The sequence below is a fragment of the Dasypus novemcinctus genome, chromosome 7, assembly GCF_030445035.2.
Source record: "Dasypus novemcinctus isolate mDasNov1 chromosome 7, mDasNov1.1.hap2, whole genome shotgun sequence".
In the NCBI taxonomy this organism is placed as follows: domain Eukaryota; kingdom Metazoa; phylum Chordata; class Mammalia; order Cingulata; family Dasypodidae; genus Dasypus; species Dasypus novemcinctus.
This window is the reverse complement of record NC_080679.1, coordinates 136,344,607-136,362,164: the sequence shown is the minus strand read 5'-3', so window position 1 is coordinate 136,362,164 and position 17,558 is coordinate 136,344,607.

Sequence of the window (17,558 nt, the reverse complement as noted above, 5' to 3'; positions counted from 1 at the left end):
GACTCAGGAGCCTCTGTCAGCAAAGGGTGCTGGGCAACTGTTAGTCACCGTCTCAGGGGAAGAACTCGAGTTCCATTAAGTAGGTACAAGTCTGAGGTGTGTGAAAATGTGTGTCATAACCTAGCACTTCCTAAACTCCTCCCACGGGAAGTTTGAGAATTTGGTGCTTCTCACAGAGGTCCTAGAGACCACGAATTACTCAGCTGGTGCCATGTGCTGCCGAATCCTACAGCATTCTGGATCTTCAGCATGGGCTTTGGATGGACCCAGGCTGAAATCCCACCTCTTGACACCTGCCAGCTGTCAGAGCTCAGCAAATTCCTCAACCTCTCTGAGCTATGGTTCCTTGGTGGTGAAATGGAGACAGAAAGAGCTCCCAGGAGGTGATGAAACGGAGACAGAGAGTCCCCCCTCCCTCAGTGCAGGGTCACCTTGCCTCACTAAATTTTTATCATGAAGATAGAGCTAGCTGCTATAATAAATAAGCATCAGCTTCTTGGGGGCTTGGTTTAACAACTTAGTGTTTTATTCCTTGCTTCCACCAAGTCCAATTCGTGTAGGTAAGGGTTAGGCGGGTCATTCTATGTAATCATGCATAGACCCAGGCTGGTGGAGTCCCAGCAGATGGAGAAGAGACAGAGAGTAGAAGGCCTGCATGAGCTAAAATCACCTCCTCCTCTCATCACCTCTTCAGAGTCTATGAGTCAGCGCCCAGTTGCAGAGCCACAGAGCTGCAAAGGTGCTGGGAAGTGCCATCCTTACTGTGTATCCAGGAGGGAAGGAAAAGGATTTGGTGGGCAGCTCACCAGCCTCCACGTGGTGTTGCTGTGAAAATCAAGAGACACTGCTACACTGCATGGATTATAGTTTATGTTGTAGTCCACACTCTCTCCCAGTCCAGTCAGTGGGTTATGGCAGGATATATATTGTCCAGCATCTGTCCCTGCAATATCATTCAGGACAACTCCAAGTCCCAAAAATGCCCCCACATCACATCTCTTCTTCCCTCTCCCTGCCTTCAGCAACTCCCATGACCACTGTCTCCACATCAGTGATATAATTTCTCCCATTGCTAGAGTCACAATAATTCTGTAGTAGAATACCAGTAAGTCCACTCTAATCCTTATTTTATTCCTCCATCCTGTGGACCCTGGGATGGTGATGTCCATTTCACCTCTAAATGTACTCATCAAATACAATGAATGTATCACACTAATGAAAGAAATTGTCTATGTGGGAGGAGTGGGAGGTGTAGGGAGTGGGGTATATAGGAGCCTCTTATATTTTTTAACGTAACATTTTGTGCGATTTATGTATCTTAAAAATTAAAAAAATGAAAGAAAAAAGAAAGGAGAGAGGGAAGAGAAGTAAAAGGTAAAGGCATTATTTAAAAAAAAAAAATCAAGTGACACAATGTAGGAAAACCCCTGGCTTTCTGCATGGGCGCTGTAAAGGCGTCCCGTGTGTAAGGCTTTACTGCAGTGACCCTGTCTCCCTTCAGTTCCTGCTCCTCACTGGACTAAGCATCTATCTTTTCTATCCACGGAGTCAGAAAAGCTGCCAATCTCAGGGGAGAGCCCCAATTCCCCACTTGTAGGAGATGAGGCTTTCCTCCTGTGGTGAATGCTGGGAGACATTTCTGCACCTGCAGTTTCTCCTCTGGCAGGGGTCTGCTGCAGCCTGTGCCCCATGTGGGCTGTGGGCCGAGCTGGAGGGCTCTGTGAGCTCCAGGCTTGGGATGCTTTTTCTTTGCTCGATATAACTAGACCCTGACCCAGGAGGAGGGGTGAAGATCAGATTGGGGACACTTGCTCATGTTTACGAGCCTCTTCATGCAGAAGTCTGCCAGTCAACGACACCATTTACAGATAGAAAGGCAAGTGTCCTTCTCAGTGATCTCGTTCTGCTCTGATGTCTTTGGGAACACTCATTGGAGTCAATCTCTAACCCTTTCAAATTAGATCGGCTTTCCTTAGGGACCAGATGAGAGGGATGGAGGACTTTCTAACACAGGATGGGAACGCTGGTGCCTATTTGTCTAGTGAGGCCAAGAGAGAAGAGAAGGGCTTTGGACACAAGATCAGAGCCCAGGAAACAGAAGCTGGGACTTCTAATCCGACTCTGCATCCTGTGCTCCTCTGAGGAAAGCACGCTTTCTTTCTTGTCATACATGAACAGACCAGAACCTCTGTTACAATTTTGCCCCAGCCCCTATGCATTTTTTTTTTAAAGATTTATTTATTTATTTAATTTCCCCCCCTCCCCTGGTTGTCTGTTCTCTGTGTCTATTTGCTGCGTCTTGTTTCTTTGTCCGCTTCTGTGGTCGTCAGCGGCACGGGAAGTGTGGGCGGCGCCATTCCTGGGCAGGCTGCTCTTTCTTTTCACGCTGGGCGGCTTTCCTCACGGGCGCACTCCTTGCGCGTGGGGCTCCCCCACGCGGGGGACACCCCTGTGTGGCAGAGCACTCCTTGCGCGCATCAGCGCTGCGCATGGCCAGCTCCACACGGGTCAAGGAGGCCCAGGGTTTGAACCGCGGGCCTCCCATGTGGTAGACGGACGCCCTATCCACTGGGCCAAAGTCCGTTTCCCCCTATGCATTTTGTTTACAATTAGATTAGCACTGCTTAGAGTCTTTTTAGGCTAACGTGTTTTTCCCAAGGACTTTAATTGTACAAAATAAATTGAGGGTCACCTCATAATATGGGAGCTTTTGTTCAGACTTAAATATAAGCCCATGTTCTCTTTTCTAAGGGATAATTTTGAGGCTAGTACTCCTTGCTTAATGATCATTTATTGAATACTTACTGTATGATGGTCCTTTCCATAATCTCAATTGTTCCTTTAAGCAAACCTGTGAGGGAGGGCCATGAGCATTGCAGGGATAAATATAAATTAAAAAATTTATATTGGGAAGTGGATGTGGCTCAACTCATAGAGCGTCCACCTACCATATAGGAGGTCCAAGGTTTGGTACCCAGGGCCTCTGACCCATGGGCTGAGCTGGCCCATGTGCAGTGCTGTCTCATGCAAGGAGTGCTGTACCACGCAGGGGTGTCCCCCATGTAGGGGAGCCCCACATGCAAGTAGTGTGCCCCTCAGGTAGAGCAACGCTGTGCAAAGAAAGCACAGCCTACCCAGGAGTGGTGCCACACACACACAGAGCTAATGCAGCAAGATGGCAAACAAAAAAGAGACACAGATTCCTGGTGATACTGAGAATGCAAGTGGACACAGAAGAACACACAGCAAATGGACACAGAGAGCAGCCAATGGGGGAGGGAAGGGGAAGGAGAGAAATAAAATAAATCTGAAATATATATATATGTATAAATAAATTTTTCTTGGGTAATAAAGGGAAAGAGAGCCCCCTCACCTTCCCTTTCCTTAGCGTATTCTTTAGAAAACTTGTAACTGTAAATCCACTTTCTGCCCCTTTGAGATGTATGTAAATCATTTTCAAAGTCAAGTAAGACTTTGCCAGTTATAACCCCGAAATGCCTTTCTCAAGGACCTACATGCCATGTCTCCCAATGCAAACATCAGGGCACCCTTTCCTTCCCATTTCCCTGGCAGTTTAACTTGGATGTTTGGCTCCAACTTGTTAATATCTACCTGTCGTAGAGATATGAGAAATTTTATTATTCTTTTGAATAGGGGCAATTAGCAACTACAAAGGCCACCCAGTTACCAAGTGAATTTGAGATGAATGGTGCTCTAGAGTCCTTTTCTTGTGCACTGGTTATCATTTATCCTGAGAACCTGTATGTAATGGGATCGCAGATTTATTTTCTCTCTTTTCAATCTCTTTAGTAGATTGCCTGTGATGCATAGCATTCTGGTTTAATGCTTACTCAATAATAAAATTGTTTTTCTTTCTCTTCTGCCTTTGTGGAGAGGTTTCCTGGGTTGGAAGATTTTGCTTCTTGTTATATTTTCCCAACAGCGATGATGGGCAAGCCCGGCCCTCTCTCGGTGGGCAAGCTGCGGTGGAGTGAGGGAAGCCACCTGCCAGCTGGCGGGAGGAGAGCAGAGCCTGCTCTGACTCGGCTCTCGGGCTCTCTGCCGCAGACTGCACGTCTGGATGAAGCACTGCTCCCTCCGCTCTGACCCAGGTCCACGCCTGGAGGGCTCTGCAACGGCAGGCTGTTGGGAGGCCCCAGGAGGATTTGTGAAGTCTGGCCAGAGAAAACCCAACTGCCTTTGGTAAGCCAAAGAGGGGACCGGCACCCCTTCCTTAGGGGCCTCGGGGAAACCCTTCAGCAGAGGGGAGCCCCGGCCCACCCCTGCCTGGAGCAGGCCTCGCCTGTGCCGTCTGGGCTCTCTCCGCTGACCCCATCCTTCAGGCCGGGGTGGCTGGGCTTTCTCTGCGGAGGCCTTGGTAAATCCTCCCGGGAGGTCCCCACATCTCACACATCTCTCCACAGCCCACTGTAAATCACCTGCCCTTCACCAGGCGCTGCAGACACGATAGGGAGTCCCGCTTCCGGCCCGTGAACCTCCTCTCTGTTGGCTGATGATCCCCAGGCTGTGCTGTCCTGGGGGCCCCTTCTGGCAGCCAGCAGCCCCCCTTCCTGAGTGGCCTCAGGCTGGAAACTGGAGGGTGGGCCATTCCCTGGTAGCCCCGACAATAAGCCACTCTATCACCCAAGAGCAGCTGCTCAGAACACCAGCGTCGTCCTGTGCTAACTGCTGCAGTTATGACCTTTGCCATGATCAGTGTATTTACTGTGTGGCCCGCGCCTAGCCTCCACAGTTGCCTATGACCTTGAGCTTCTCGATATTAAAAGTCAGGAAGAGGTCCAGAAAACTCCCACCGTGCACTGCTGTACCATGATTAACAAATACAAGAAACTGCAGTAATTTAGACTTATAATTTTTATTAAAGAAATCAGAAATATATTATATATTTTCAATTTTCCAGGGGCATTTGCTGCTGATTTCCAAGTCTCATTGCAATTACTAGTTAATAAAAACATGTTTTAATATGCTGGCAGAAATTGATACTATTTCCAATCTTTGCCATGAAACAAATAAGATGTGTGGAGAAATTGAGCTCTCTCATTTCTGAAATGGAAAATGGATTTTTAAAAGTTCAGATCATTACCAAGGGTAATTTTCTTATAATAAGTTTAACACCAACTTGCTCAATGCAAAACTTTTCCAGAGAAAATTGTTACTTTGGGAACAAGGTAAAGAAAGACGTTCTATAGTTACAAGCTGTCTCTTCCAAAGGCCGCATGTGCATGTCCGACAGGCTGTGTGTGTTTGCCTGTGTGTCTTTGTGTCTGACAGGCCATGTGTCTTTGTGTCTGACAGGCCGTGTGTCTGACAGGTCGTGTGTGTGTGTCTGTCTGACAGGCCGTGTGTCTGACAGACTTTGTGTGTCTGTCTGACAGGCCGTGTGTCTGACAGGCCGTGTGTGTATGTCTGTCTGACAGGCTGTGTGTGTATGTCTGGCAGTCTGTGTGTCTGACAGGCTGTGTGTGTATGTCTGGCAGTCTGTGTGTCTGACAGGCCGTGGGTGTATGTCTGACAGGCATGTGTCTGACAGGCTGTGTGTGTATGTCTGACAGACCGTGTGTCTGACAGACTGTGTGTGTATGTCTGACAGGCCATGTGTCTGACAGGCCGTGTGTGTATGTCTGACAGGCGTGTGTCTGACAGGCCGTATATATATGTCTGGCAGTCTGTGTGTCTGACAGGCTGTGTGTGTATGTCTGACAGGCGTGTGTCTGACAGGCCGTGTATATATGTCTGGCAGTCTGTGTGTCTGACAGGCTGTGTGTGTATGTCTGACAGGCTGTGTGTGTATGACAGGCGTGTGTCTGACAGGTGGTGTGTGTATGTCTGACAGGCCATGTGTGTATGTCTAACAGGCCGTGTATGTATGTCTGACAGGCATGTGTCTGACAGGCTGTGTGTGTATGTCTGACAGGCGTGTGTCTGACAGGCCATGTGTATGTCTGACAGTCTGATCCTGCCCCTGGCCAGGGCAGGATTAGCTGGACCAGTGGAGCTCCACCACGGACACTTTCAGACCAGGCTGGTGGCCAGTGGTCAGACCAGTCTGGGGAAGCTGTTGGCTCTCCTTGGAGGCAGTGAGCTGTTCGCATGAGGGGCTGTGGAGTTGCTCAGACCTGGGTTTGGATCTTAGCTTCTCCTGATAACCTTCCTGCCTGTGGAGGAGACTGCTAAACACTGATGTCTGGCTCTCTCCCTTCTGGGCACATGGGAGGATTGTGCTTCTCAGACATCCTGAAGCTGGAAATGGCCATGTGACTTGTCTGGCCAATATCAGGAATGAAAAACGGATCATTACTACAGATTATACAGACGTTGAAAAACTCATAAGAGGGAAGCAGATGTGGCTCAACTGCTAGAGCATCCACCTACCACATGGGAGATCCAGGGTTCAAACCCAGGGCCTCCTGACCTGTGTGATGAGCTGGCCCACGCGCAGTGCTGATGCACGCAAGGAGTGCCATGCCATGCAGGGGTGTCCACGTGTAGAGGCGCCCCATGCGCAAGGAGAACACCCCATGAGGAGAGCTGCCCCTGTGAAAAATGCCCAGCCCGCCCAGGAGTGGTGCCACACATGTGGAGAGCTGACGCAGCAAGATGATGCAACAAAAAAAGCAACATAGTTTCCCAGTGCTGCATGACAAGAATGCAAGCGGACACAGAAGAACATACAGCAAACAGACACAGAGAGCAGACAATGTGGGGGATGGGGAGAGAAATAAAATAAATCATAAAAGAGAAAACTAAAAAAAGAGAAAAGATCATAAGAGACATTATAAACACCTTTATGCTGATAAATTTGATAATTTAGATGAAATAATTTCTAAAATATAAAAACACAAAATGACATAAAAATACAGAAACTATCCATTTTCCTACATCTATTAAAAGCTTGGATCTCAAATAAAAAACTTTCTTACAAGGGAAGCTCCAGGTTAAGATAGCTTTTCTGGTAAGTTCTTCAGAACACGTTAAGTAGAAATAACCTAAATCTTACACAAACTCTTTTGAAGAATACATTAAAGAGAGAATACTCTCAATTTGTATCATGACAGCACAGTAAAGAGCATACCAATACCTGATGAGGACATTAAAAGGAAGTTACAAGCCAGTTTCACTTACAAACATGTTTGCAAAAGGTCCTAAATAAAATATTTTTTAAAAAGAAAATGCATCTTATTAAATTAGGTTTATCAGGATTGCAAGATTAGTGTAAATTTAGGAAATTAATGCAGTTACCACATTACCAGAATAAAAGAGAGTAAGCGTGTAATTGTGGTGGTTTGAAGCTGTATGCACTCCAGAAAGACATGTTCTTAAATCTAATCTTCTCCTGTGAGTGTTGGCCCACTGTCACCTGGACCCTGGATGAGATGGCTTCAGTTAAGCTGTGGCCCACGTCATCTAGGATGGGTCTAAATCCTGTTACTGGAGCCCTGCATAAGTAGAGTGAGATTCAGACTCAGAAAGAGCCACAGAGGCAAGAAGCTGCAGTGGAATCTAGAGGAGAAGGGAGAGACCAGGGGTGTGTGCCATGGGCCTGGCCAGGTGACGCGCTAAGGACAAAGGGTCCCGGCCCCCAGCCCCGGGAGGCCGCGGTCTCCAGGGAGAAAGCAGCCCTTTGATGACACCTTGACTGGACTTTCTTTTAGCCTCAAAGCTGTAAGCAAGTGCATTTCCATTGTTTAAGTAGACCCATTCCTTGGTATTTACTTGAGCAGCCTTGGAAACTGTTATAATAATGATAATAATTGTTATATAAACAATTATATAAATAGGTGTAGAAAAACCATATGATATAATTTCAGTACTCATTTGTGACAAAAGCTCTTAGCAAACCAGGAACAGAATGGAACTTTCAATAGGAGGAAAAGTATCTTGAAAAAACTATAGCAAAATCATAGTTAATATTGAAACATAGCAAGATATCCCCCTGAGAATGACAACTAGAAAGGAATGTCTTTTCTTACCACTTCTACTTCATGCTGTTCTGGACATTCTAGCCAAGGAAATTATGCCAGAAGAAAAATTAGAATTAGAATGGAAGAAATACAACTATCATTATCTGCAGATGAGGTAATTGTGTATATAGAAAATCCACAATAATATGTAGTTAACAGAATTAGAATGAATAATTGAATTTAGCAATGTCAGCAATATGAGGTTAATATATTAAGATCAATTTTATTTCCATGAACAATAAACAATTAAAAATAGAAAATTAAAAAATTTACATATGCAATAGTGACAAAAATATTAAAAATTCTTGAATAAATCAAATGGATTAATAAGAACTCTACGGAGAACACTTCAAAACATTATTGGGGGAAGCGGACTTGGCCCAGTGGTTAGGGCGTCCGTCTACCACATGGGAGGTCTGCTGTTCAAACCCTGGGCCTCCTTGACCTGTGTGGAGCTGGCCCATGCGCAGTGTTGATGCGCGCAAGGAGTGCCCTGCCACGCAGGGGTGTCCCCGCATGGGGGGCCCCACGCACATGGAGTGCGCCCCGTAAGGAGAGCTGCCCAGCGCGAAAGAAAGTGCAGCCTGCCTAGGAATGGTGCCGCACACACGGAGAGCTGATACAGCAAGATGACACAACAAGAAGAAACACAGATTCTCGTGCCACTGACAACAACAGAAGTGGACAAAAAGAAGAACATGCAGCAAATGGACACAGAAAGCAGACAACTGGGGCGGGGAAGGGGAGAGAAATAAAATAAATCTTAAAAAGAAAAAATAAAGTCAGTTTAAAAAAATTATTGGGAGAAATTGAAAGTCTAAATAAATTGATTGAAATACAATATTCATAGATGAGAAGATTCAATAGTATAAAGATGACAGTTCTCTTCAAATTGATTTATAGATTTAGTGCATTCAAAATAAAAATTCCAAGTAGTGGTTTTCTTTGGAAATTGACAAGGTTATTCTAAAATTTGTATGGAAATGGAAAGGACCCAGAAGAGCCAAGAAAATCTAGAAGAAACAGATAAAACAAACAGACAAACAAAAATTCTTAGACTAACACTATCAGATATTAAGATTAAAGCAGTGGGGAAGCAGAAGTGGCTTAGGCAGTTGGGCACCTGCTTCCCACATGGGATGCCCTGGGTTTAGTTCTTGGTGCCTTTTAAAGACGACAAACAGGGAGGCGGACTTGGCCCGGTGGTTAGGGCGTCCGTCTACCACATGGGAGGTCCACAGTTCAAACCCCGGGCCTCCTTGACCCGTGTGGAGCTGGCCCATGTACAGCGCTGATGTGCGCAAGGAATGCCTTGCCACGCAGGGGTGTCCCCCGCGTAGGGGAGCCCCACGTGCAAGGAGTGCGCCCTGTAAGGAGAGCTGCCCAGCACAAAAGAAGGTGCAGCCTGTCCAGGAGTGGCACCGCACACATGGAGAGCTGACGCAGCAAGATGACGCAACAAAAAGAAACACAGATTCCTGGTGCTGCTGGTAAGGATAGAAACGGTCACAGAAGAGCACACGGCGAGTGGACACAGAAAGCAGACAACTGGGGGGGAGGGAGGGAGGGGAGAGAAATAAATAAAAAAAATAAATCTTTAAAAAAAATAAAGAAGACAAACAATGAGCAGACATTGAGCAAAAACAACATGCAGACAATGAGAAAAAAAACCAGCATGCAAAGAGCAAAAAAGCAATGAGCAGACAATTAGCAGAAACAATGCGCAAACAGCTGAGGAGCCATCTTGGGGATGGGGGAGATTAAAACAGTAAGGTGATGAAAACAATGCAGTAGAAGTCAAGTGTAGAAAAGATCAACACATATATGGACACTGTTTATTTACAGGTGACATTGTAGTGCAGTGGGGAAAGGATGGACTTTTCAATAAATGGTGCTGATACAGTATCTATATAGAAAAAATCTTGACCTCTATTGAACATACATAAAAATAATTTCCACAAGCATCCAAAATCATCATAAGTCTAAATAAAACATTTGGAAGAAAGATAAGATTATCTTCATAAATTATTTTTATGAATTATTTTCATGAGAGATTTTTAAAAATAAAATTTTATTGGAGTATATCATTCATATATGAACATACATAAACAATAAGTGTATAGTAAAAGTTGTGGACTTACAAAATAAACATGGATATTATCATACAGGCTCCACTATAACACCCCACCAACAATACCTTTCATCGTTGTGAAGCATGAGATGGTCAACCAATGCACCAGGGAACTGAGAGTGCCTACAGCTGCAAGCAGGAGAATTCCATCTATCAGCCATGTGAGATCAAAGCTCCCTCTCGATATGGACATCACCAACCCAGGGTCCACAGGAATAAAATATGGATTAGAGTGGACTTACTCGTATTCTACTATAGAATTATTGTGACTAATAATGGAAGAAATTGTAGCATTGACGTGGAGAAAGTAGCCACGGCAGCTGCCCAGGGCAGGGAGAGGGAAGAAGAGATGTGATGTGATGTGGGGGCATTTTCAGGACTTGGAGTTGTCCTAAATGATATTGCAGGGATATATGCTGGACGTTATGTATCCTGCCATAACCCACTGAGTGTAAACTACAACATAAACTATTATCCATGAGGTGCAGCAGTGCTCCAAATGTATTCACCAAATGTAATGAATGTGCCACAATGATGAAAGAGGTTGTTGATGTGGGAGGACTGGGAGGTGTGGGGTGTGGGGTATATGGGAACCTCTTCTATTTTATAATGTAATTTTTTTGGTGATCTATGTATCTTCAAAAAATACAATTAAAAAATAAAGTAAAAAAAAAAAATCACATGAAAGTTTCCTTAAAAAAACAGGACAGAAAAGGTACTAGTCTGAAAGGAAAAGATTCATCAACTGGACTATACTAAAATTAAGGCATTAAAAAAAATTAAAAGCTTTAAGGGAATGAAAATTCAATTCAAAAAGTGGGAGAGTATATTTTCAATAGATAAAATCTGACAAAGACTATATAAAGGATCCAGACTATTTAAAGAACTCCTAAAAATCAATGAGAAAAGATAGATAATTCAATAACAAAGTGGAAAAAAACAAACTTGACTAGGTACTTCACAAAAGAGAATGTACAACGGGCAATAAACATTTGTAAAGATGATCAATTTCATTAGCTATCAAGAAATGCAAAGTAAAACTTAAGTGAGATGAAGGACAAATATTCCATGACCTCAATGATATAACTTAAGCAAATGGAGCAGACTCCCAGAGCCAGAGTCTGGAAAACAGGCTCTCAGGAGACAGAGAGGGAGAAGAGGGAGGTGAGCTGATGCCCATATGGGCAAAATCTATGCTAAGGTGGAAGGGGGTGGTCGGGCAGTGGACGGGGTGATAGTGGTGCAGAGATGTGATGGGTGAGGGTGCAGGAATGTGAGGGAGAGTCGGTTGGGGACTTGGGTTGGAAATGGGAAGAGGGTTGGAGGGAGGAGCAGGTGAGCAGGTGAACTCAGGGGATTTGCAGGTCTGTGGTTAAAACTACAACGTGGGGTTATTCTTTTGGCAAATATGGCAGGGGAGGGTTACTGGCGCAGGCTATTGGGGATAAGGTGATATACGGGATAGGGCGCACCTGGGCAGGCTTCTGTGGAATATGAAAGTGTTCATCAGTCATAGTTTGCTATCGCAGTGGGTGGAGACCCACACAATAAACAAGGAAGTATTAAACTCCCATCCTGGGGAGTCCTGCTTTGTTCTCGATTAGAAGGCAAGAATCTCTCAAGAACATAGCAGATTTGGCTCAATGGATAGGGCATCCGCCTACCACATGGAAAGTCCAAGGTTCAAATCTAGGGCCTCCTAACTCATGTGATCAGCTGGCCCATGTGCAGTGCTGATGCATGCAAGGAGTGCCGTGCCATGCAGGGGTGTCCCCCACGTAGGGGAGCCCCATGTGCAAGGAGTGCGCCCCATAGGAGAGCCGCCTAGCGTGACAGAAAGTACAGCCTGCCCAGGAATGGCACCGCACACACATGGAGAAATGATACAACAAGATGACGCAACAAAAAAAGAGACACAGATTCTGGCTGCTGCTGACAAGAATACAAGTGGACAAAGAAGAACACGCAGCAAATGGACACAGAGAGTGAACAACTGGGGGTGGAGTGGGGAAGGGGGAGGGGAAAAAAAAGAACACAGGCAGTGTGGCAGTGCCTAATAAAAGAAAACAGACCAATATGTCAAAGCTGTCAATACTAATGTATGCAACTATGTACTTATTCTTCAAGAACTGAAACTTAGTGGTTACCATAGATTCTGAGGGGAGGGAGAGGGAAGAATAGAATAGATGGAACACAGGGCATTTTTAGGGCATTGGCATTGTTCTGCATGATTTTGCAGTGATGGATGTCAAAACCTGTGAAATTGTACAGGCAAAATGGAAACCAATAATGTGAACCATTGACCATGGATAGCAGCAATGCTTCACTATTTGTACATCAATTGTAACAAATGTGCCATTCACATGTAAAATACTATTAATAGGGGAAAGTGAGGAGGTTTGGGTAGAAGGAAATTCCCTATACTTCCTTTTTTTTTAAAGATTTATTTATTTATTTCTCTCCCCCCCACCCCGTTGTCTGTTCTCTGTGTCTCTTTGCTACGTCTTCTTTGTCCGCTTCTGTTGTCAGCGGCACAGGAATCTGTGTTTCTCTTTTTTTGTTGCGTCATCTTGTGTCAGCTCTCCGTGTGTGTGCGGCGCCATTCTTAGGCAGGCTGCACTTTCTTTTGTGCTGGGCAGCTCTCCTTACGGGGTGCACTTCTTGTGCGTGGGGCTCCCCTACGCGGGGGACACCCCTGTGTGGCAGGGCACTCCTTGCGCGCATCAGCACTGCGCAGGGGCCAGCTCCACACGCATCAAGGAGGCCCGGGATTTGTACCACGGACCTCCCATGTGGTAGACAGACGCCCTAACCACTGGGCCAAGTCCGCTTCTCTCCCTGTACTTTCTATGTGACTTTTCTGTAAACTGAAGCTTCTTTGAACATAAAGTGAAAAAAATAAGACCCTGGGGACATTTGAAGAAATTGTCACTGTATATAAAAGATAATAGATCTTACAGTGCAGAAAGACACAATGAAAAAATTATTTAAAAATTATTTTTTATTTTTGTATTTTATTTTTTATTATTTTAATTTCTCATTATTTCTGTTTGTTTAATTTTGGCCTTGTTTTCGGGGAGGTTTCAGATCACAGAAGGGTGGCAGCTGTAGCAGGGGAGGATCCCTGCTGTGGGGTGTGGTGGTGTAGAGTGTGTGGGGAGGGGTGCCCCTCTGTGGCATGTGACTATGTTCACCTGGGCACGGGGCTTTGTCTTGGTGGTTGAAGCCCCACACAATAACTGAAAGAATATTGAGTTCCCATCCTGGGAAGGGCTGCTACGTTCTCTAATAGAGCAGCGAGAACCCCCTGAGGACGTGGGGAGCGCCGAGTGAAGGCGGGTAGACCGTTGCTGCAGGGCCTGGACATTGATTGCACCTGTGAACATTTTCTAGTGAAATTCAAACTTAGCCTAGTACTGTATATTGCCTAAGAGTTACCTCCTGAAAGCTGCCTCCTTGTTGCTCAACTGTGGTCCTTCTCTAAGCCAAACTCAGCATTCTAAATGGGCTCCTGAGGGCTGTCGAGACATCTAGACAGTACAGGCAGGGCAGACAGTCTCAGGAATTAGGCACCCCGGCAGTGGGTTTTGCTTTGGAATACACGCTCCCCAATGAAACAGAGTTAGACTCATTTATGATTTCCCTACACTTGGCTCTTCTCCCCTTTTATTTGAAGCTATAACTAGCACTATACCTGTTAAATAAATGTCCCAGACACTTAAATCTTTGTTTTGTTCGTATGCTGGTTGAGCACTGAATCCCAGAGTTGCGGCCAACACCTGCTCTCCAGTTCACTGGACTCGCCCAGGACAACTAACAAAAGGATGATGATGGACAACACTCAACCTAGGAAGTGGACAGTGTCTGCAACTGCAAGCAGGACAGTTCCATCCCTCTGCCCCATGGGAGCTAAGCCCCCTCTCAATCAGAGGCAGGCTGGGTGCCACCATCCCAAATCCTCAAGACTGAGGAATGAACAACATAAGGGGGATTGCACTGTGGACTAATGTGGATTTATGATTATTCTAGCAATAGAAGAGCTCTTATTGATATAAAGGCAGTGGCCACTGGAGGTTCTGAGGGGAGGGAGACAGGAGAATAGGAGCAACATGGGGACATTGGAATTGTCCTGCATGACACTGCAATGACATGGACAGGCCATTATACATTTTGTCAAAACCTACAAAATTATGTGGGGCAAAATGTAAACCATAATGTAAACTGTCATCCATGATTAGCAGCAGTCCTTCAATATATGTTCATCAATTGTAACAAACGTACCACACTAATGAAAGATGTTTTTAATGGGGAAAAGTGTGGGAGGGGAAGGGAATGGGGAAAATGGGAATTCCTTGTATTTTTGATGTAACATTTATGTAATCTAAAACATCTTTAAAATATATATATAAAAAAAAACTTAAGTGAGATAGTACTACCTGATCATCAAAAAGCTAAAATTAAAATCATTACACAAGCTGGCAAAGATGTGGGGCAACTACACATGTAAAGGGAATAACCACTTTAGAAGACTGACAGTATCTGCTAAAGATGAACACACAAATGCCCAGTGGTTCCACTTCCAATTAGTATACTCAACAGTATTTCACTAATGCGCTTCAAAAGATGTCTACAGAATAATACATGCATTGTATGTATTAATATAATGTAATACTATTCAGAAATGAGAGTGAATCTCGGATATGTGATTAATGCAACATGAATCTTACAAAATATTGTTGAAGAGAAAGGAAGCACAAAAGACTCTAGTGATTGGGTTCATTCGTATATAGTTAGGAACAGGAAAAACAAATAAGTGGTGTTAGAAGTCAGGACAGTTTGTCCCCTTGGGGAAATCACTAGAAAAGTCTGAGGAGAGCTTCTGGCATGATGGTGACATCTCAGTCTTCTGCCTGATGTTTTTATGGATGTGTTTACTTTGTGAAGAATCATCCAACTGTGCACCTATGACTTGGGCGTTCTGTTGAGTATGAATGTTATTCCTCAATAAAATTTTATGTAAAACAGATAGCAACTCATACACATGTAAGCTGCAAAAATAAACAGAGTAGTTTTATGCATAGTCAAATATTGCATCCAACTAATGCAATTCACTAATAAGAAATATTTGCAAATATGACAGGTTGTTTCAATTTGCATTTCTGATTGTCCTTGTGAATGAACATATTCAAAAATATTTATTGGCCATTTGGGTTTTCTCCTTTGAAAAAGCCTTTCATGTCCTTGGTCTGTTTTTTTTTTTTAATTTTTAGAAGAAAATCACTTTATTATTCTAATTACTTCACAGATAATAACATCAGAGTGACTGATTTAAGGCGGCCACACAAACATTTGTCCAGTCCTTAAATGTATACCATCTCAGTGGCCTGATGTATGGTGAGAACACCCTTTTCCATTTTGATTCTGAAGCAGGGAAGCTGTTACTGGTAGAGGAGAGGTTTAACTGGAGGTTTTACACTTTATACTTTCACTCTCAATTATAGTTTTACTCTAAATTAGCTTGGTCCTAAGAGCAGACTTTGCGTTTCTTCATTTTCAACTTCTTGATTAGGCTAATCCATTTGCAAATCGGCTGCTTCAGCGCCTCGCTGAGGTCACCCTGGTTCTGGGCACACCCCAAAAACTGTGTGATCTCGCAGTGGCAAGGGCCGCGCTGCTGTTCGGGTGTGCGGGCGGGCCCCGGGGCTTCGGGTGAGCGTGTCGGGCTCGAGGGCGCAGCGTCCTCCCTCCCTGGAGCCCGGGTGGTGCCCGGCCCAGCAGCGCCCAGCAGCAGCGCCCAGCAGCAGCGCCCAGCAGCAGCGCCCAGCAGCAGCGCCCAGCAGCAGCGCCCAGCAGCAGCGCCCAGCAGCAGCGCCCAGCAGCAGCGCCCAGCAGCAGCGCCGCGGCCCGCCAGCGGCAGGGCTTGCCTCGGGCCAGGGGACCCGGCCAGGGGCGGCGGACCCAGAGCACAGGGAGGAGCGCTGCGGGCGGCCGCGGGCGCTGGCCGGGAGGCGCTCGTCCGAGGCACCCGGCGGCGGGAGGCGCGGGCGTGAGCTCCAGCGTCGTGACTATCCCACGGCTTCTGCAAGCGGGGAATTCTCAGGAGCGAGCCCACTGGCCTCTGCGGGGAGAGGAGCCTTCGCCAGTTTTTATTGAGCTTGCTTTTATTAATTAGGTACAGTGCCGGAAGCCGGAGCTCAACCACTGAGCCACGTGGGCTTCCCTGAGTTGTTTTCTTCGTTTGTGTTATTCTTTTCGCGAAGAACCGCTAAGGGAAACAGGGCCTCCCATGTGGAAGTCGGGAGGTCAATACCACATCCACTCCGCTTTTCTGTTCTCTCTCTTTCTCGCCTGCCTGCCTGCCTGCCTGCCTGCCTGCCTGCCTGCCTGCCTGCCTCCCTCCCTCCCTCCCTGCCTGCCTGCCTCCCTGCCTCCCTCCCTCCCTGCCTGCCTCCCTCCCTGCCTGCCTCCCTCCCTGCCTGCCTCCCTCCCTGCCTGCCTCCCTCCCAGCCTCCCTGCCTCCCTCCCTCCCTGCCTGCCTCCCTCCCTCCCTGCCTGCCTCCCTCCCTGCCTCCCTCCTCTGCTTTTTATTATCTTTTAGTTCAGTTTATGCAATAATTTGTATCTGTAGAAATTCAAGTTTACTGAATAAAAGGCATTTTTATGGCTTATAAAGTGAAGAAGCATAAGTTGCTGATGGGGTAGCATTTAGTGAATTAAATAATTCAAATTTTCCAATGGATATGTATTTATACATAAAATGAATTGAAAAAGAAACTGTTTGTATTAAGACACCACAAAGCAGATTTACATACAACAATAAGTAGAAAAACACAAAAACATTTCTGTGATCTCGTCAGAGGTGCCCTTTCCTGGACCGTAAGAAAACCAAATGTTTTTAGAAGTTAAAGTTTAATAGGTGTACAGCCACACAAACACCAAAACACTTTAAGTGAAGCATTATTTTTTAAGGAAAAAAGTATGTTCTTGGCATAAATTTTAATTCTTTCCAGTAGACCCAAAACCTCCTGAACAACTTTCAGTGACATCCAAGACCTGAACTTTCTCTATTTCTGGATAAAAAATCCGTTCATAAATCAGCTGTGCAATTCGATCACCCTTTTTCACTTCAAACTTTTCTTTGCCAAAATTAAAGAGCACAGCACCCACATTTCCTCTATAATCTTCACCCATGACACCAGCTCCTGCATCTGTGGAGTGTTTTGCAGTCAAGAACGTGGAGCTACTCTTCCGTAACGTACAGAAGGCAGGGCCCTCTGATTTTCACGAGGGCTTTCTCCATGGTGGCACTGTGTAGTCAGAGGCACCGTGCAGGTCAGAGCCTGCGTGGACCCCTGGTCGGGCCGTGGTGGGCTCCGACAGCCGAGCAAAGCGGGTCCCATGCCGCCCTCCTCCGGGCCTGGCCGCTTACTGGGGATGTGGCGGGG